This window comes from Ictidomys tridecemlineatus, chromosome 11 (assembly GCF_052094955.1).
Source record: "Ictidomys tridecemlineatus isolate mIctTri1 chromosome 11, mIctTri1.hap1, whole genome shotgun sequence".
In the NCBI taxonomy this organism is placed as follows: Eukaryota; Metazoa; Chordata; class Mammalia; order Rodentia; family Sciuridae; genus Ictidomys; species Ictidomys tridecemlineatus.
The window spans coordinates 35,622,499-35,627,373 of NC_135487.1; positions in this window are offsets into that span (position 1 = coordinate 35,622,499).

Consider the following 4,875-nt stretch of genomic DNA (forward strand, 5'->3'; position numbering starts at 1 on the left):
TAATTGGTCCTCCCTGCTTCTTACCTTTGTCACCATGAATCACTTCAAAATGAAAAATCCTGCAGTCCCTTGTCTGGTAGCTTCTTCTGTGACTTTACTCTTCCATTTCTTTTTCTACCTATTTTATTCATTGATCCAGGGTATTCATTCTGTGTAAACTCATTCTGCCCTACAATTTTACCTTATTTATATAATTCTCTTCTTTCTTCTTCCTATAGTGTTTCGTTTTATTTGTCACTCTGACTAGGCAATAATGTGCAGTTGTTGGTCAAGCAATTGTCTAGATGCTGATGTGGTGATCATTTTTAGATATGATGAACACTTTAGTCTACTAAAAAGTAGACTTTAAGTAAAGCAGGTTACCTTCAATTATGTGGGTGAGCCTCATCCAACCCATTTAAGTTCTTGAGAAAAGACTGAGGTCCGCTGAGAAAGCAGGAATTCTGCTTTTAGGATACCTCTAGACTTAGGTGCCAATAGAAACTCTTCCCACGGTCCCCAGATTGCAGCCCTGCCCTGCAGACTTCACTCTTGCCAGCCTCCACAATCATGTGAGGCAATCCTTTAAAAGAATCCACTCTCTGTAAATGCACATCTTCTTGATTTTGTTTTTCTGGAGAACCTTTACTAATATACTCCCTTAAAGAAAACTTGACTCAGCTCCCTGGAAACCACCTTCCTTGTGGGTGTCTCTAATTACTATTGCTTTTCCTCTCCTACTCTAGACTGAAGAGACAAGAGACCCTTTGAAGACATCATCCACTTCTTTAGAAGTCATATCATCAAGCAAAAGGCCATCTTTCTTTGCTACTGATGTTATCCGGCTAACATAATATTGTTTCTTAGGCTTCTTGCTTCCATCATTTACTAACCTTCTTAGCACTTCTGCTCACTCCTTTTAAGATAACAATATCTGGATCTAGCCTTCGCATCTGGGACAGTGCTATCTATCTTGCTCTTTTTGTGACAACCCACTCCTATGGGTACAAACTGGGTTCTCAAGAGAACTACATTAATTGATTCTGAAGGAAGCACCCCCAAGGACACAAGTACCTTCCACTAAACTCTGCTTCTTAAGTGTTTCACCACCTTAACACCACCACACTGGGAGCAAACCTCTGGCACATGACACTGTGGGGGGAACACGCTCCATCAAAAAGGGGAAAGGGTGTTATGGTTGCTTGGCAACAGCATTAGTCAACACTTCTCCATTTTTGTGGAGATAATGTATCAAAATTTAACTACCACAGAAATTTAATATCTCTTTTCTAATCACTCAGAGCAGTTTAAAACCTAAGATAGCATGCCTATATATTCTTTGAGCACAAATTTCCTTTATATGGTTGTAGGGTGATGGAATATAACAGGTTGGATAGAGAGGATAGCTAACCATCCTGTTTGGGTCTTAGACTTAGCCAACAATTACATTAGTAATAAAGCATTGTAATTTTTTAACCTCTATTGTCATCATTAGAAATTGCTATACCTGAAATCTTAAGTTACAAAATATCAAACTCTGGCCATAAATATATGCTTTTGTGTTTTTTTTTCACAAAGGTTTTCATTTTTCTTCCACCTCTCTGAAGCTTTGTTCTAAATGCTTACTGTGATTTTTCATGATAATAACCAATGATAAGTTGATTTCAGTCCCAGCAGGGTTCTGGATATTTGGAGCCAGGACTTGGTGGTGAGTGTTATCGAGAGTTGAAGAGCTTATACATTAGAAATCTTCAATAAGATCAGAGGATGAGAGGTCTCTGATAGACATGAGCAAGATACCAGTACAAGTCCTAAAGGAGTAAATAGATAAGTCCTCAGTTTAGGTGTGACTACATTACACATGGAGATATTGCTGAGTCTTCAGAATTCCTGGTGGCAAGTGTAGTACCCACTCTCAGTGGCTCGGAAGAAGTTATGCTGTGCTCTGAACTCTAAATAAAGAAACACCTAATCTCTTCTGCCACCATGACTATCATTGCTAGGAATCAGAATCTGTCACTTCTCTTAGAAATTCCATCTTTTTACCTAAAATATGAAAGCTGTTTTACCATTGTAAGTACAATCAACTCTTTGTATACATGGGTCCCCCATCTGATGCATCTGTGAATTCAACCAACATCTAAATTAAAATATTCCAAAATTTTGCTCTTGTCATTTTTCCCTAAAAATTCAGTATGGCAACTATTTACATGATATTTATATTGTATTGGCTATTATAAATTGTTATCCATAAATAATTAAAAGTATATGTGAGTTTTTTAATAGATTATACAAAAATGCTACTGTATGCTATTTTCTACATGGGACTTGAGCATCTTTGGGTTTTGGTATTCATAGGGTTCCTATAATCTATACCCTAAATGTACCAAGCAATGGCTATATTTCAGAAAACGAGGATAATTGACTCTGCAAATTACATATTCCAGAAGAAACGAAGTTATCAAACAAAATAAAAGACTGACTTTTGCATATGGTGTTTATTGTGTTAAGGTAAATTCCTTCTGTACTTATTTTGTTAAGTTTTTTTAAATAATGAATAAAAAGTTAGGTTTTTATTAAATGCTTTTTATGTACCTATCCAAATGATGATGCTATTTCATTTTGATAATGTGGCTTATTACATGTATCAATTTGCATGTTAAACCATGCTTACATGCAAAGAATAAATCTTACTTGATCATGGTATGTAATCCTTTTAATGTACTGCTGAATTCGGTTTGCTGCTGTTTTCTTGAGGAATTTTACATCTGTATTTATTAAGGAAGTTGGCATATAGTTTTCTTTTCTTGAGCTGCTTTATTTAACTTTGGTTTCAAGATGATGCCAACATTATAAAATGAGTTTGCAAGTATCACTTCTACTTTGATTTTATTTATTTTTAGTTTTGGTACTGGGGATTGAACACAGAGGCACTTAACCACTGAACCACAGCCCCAGACCTTTTTTATGTTTTATTTTGTTCCAGAGTCTCACAAAGTTGCTTAGAGCCTTGCTAAGCTGCTGAGGCTGACTTTGAACTCCCAATCCTCCTGCCTCAGCCTCCTGATCCTCTGGGTTACAGGCGTGCACCACTGTGCCAGGCTACTTTTGTTTTTGGAAGATTTTAAGAAGTATGGATATTAATTCTTCTTTGAATATTTAGTGGAATTTACCTGTGAAGTCACCTTGTCCTGGACTTTTTGGAAAGTTTTTGATTATTTAAATCAATCTCCTAATTTGTTACTAATCAGTTCAGGCTTTTTATTTCATCTCGATTCAGTTTTGGTAGTCTATGTGTTGCTAGGAATGAACCCATTTATTCTAGGTGATCTAATTGTTGGTGTGAAATTATTCAAAACAGTCCATTGTGATCCGTTTTATTTCTGGAGCATCCATTCCAATGCTGCATCTTTCATTTCTAATTACACTTATTTGAATGTTCTCTCTTTTTCTAGTTAGTCTAGCTAAGGATTCATTGTTCTATTTTGCTTTTTTAAAAAATTATTTTTAGCTCTGTGAATATTTTCCAATTCTCTATTTATGTCTGCTTCAATAGTTACTATTTCCCTTCCTCCTCTTTGAGTTTGTTCTTCCATTTCTAGCTTCTTGTAAATTTAAGTTGTTTGAGATCTTTCTTCTTTTCAATGTGTTTATCACTATAATTTTCCACCTTACTACCTCATTGGCAGCATTCTTTAAATTTTTTTAAAATTTTTTCATTGTATTTTTTAAAATTTATTTTTAGGTGGACATAATATTTTTATTTTATTTTTATGTGGTGCTGAGAATTGAACCCAGTGCCTCATGCATGCTAGGCGAGAGTGCTACCACTTGAGCCACATCCCCAGCCCAACATTCTTTAAATTTTGAGATGTTGTTTTTATGTTTTTGCTTGTCAATATATTTTTAAAAGTTCTTTTCTGATTTTCTTTTTGACCCAATTGTTTTTAAAAGTCTGTGTTTTTAGTTTCCATGTATTTGTGAGTTTTCACATATGCCTACTGTTATTCACTTCCAGTTTCATTCTTTTGAAAAGATATTTGGAATTATTTCAGTTTTCTTAAATTTGTTAAGTCTTGTTTTATGATGTAACATTTGATGTATCTAGATGTTTCATTATTGATTTTCTGTCTGGACATTCTATTCATTATATCTCAATACAATAAAGACAGTATTTGGAAACTCCACAGCTAACATCATAATCAATGGGGGAAAACTAAATACTTTGACTCAAGATCTGAAACAAGTCAAGAATGCTCACTTTTTTGAGTTCTGTTTAACAAATTATCACATTTCCCAGCCAGAGGAATTAAATAATAAAGAGTAGTATAAGTCATCCAAACTGGATAAGAAGTGAAATTATCTTTGCTTGCAGATGAAGTGATCACACATATAGAAAACCCTAACAAGTCAATAAAAACATATAGATCTAATAATCAACTTCAGTAAAGTAAGAGGATACAAATTCAACATACAAAAATTACTTGTGATTCTACACACTAACAACAAACAATCCAAACAGTAAGTAAAGAAAAAAACTTCATTTACAATATCATTACAAGTAAAATACTTAAAAAATAAACATAATAAAATACTTATAAAATAAACATAACCAAGGAGATAAAGTACTTGTATACTGAAAATGATAAAATACTGCTGAGGGAACTTGAAGAAGAAACAAATAATTGGAAAATCATCCATGTTTATGAATTTGAAGAGTTACTTAAAATGCATTTGCTACTCCAAATGATGTACAGATTCAATGAAATCTTTTTGTTTCTTTGCTGTTTATTTATTTATTTATTTTAATTTTGGGGTTGAACCCAGTGGTGCTTTACCCACTGAGCTACATTCCAGCCCTTTTAATTTTTAAATTTTGAGACAGGGTCTTGATAA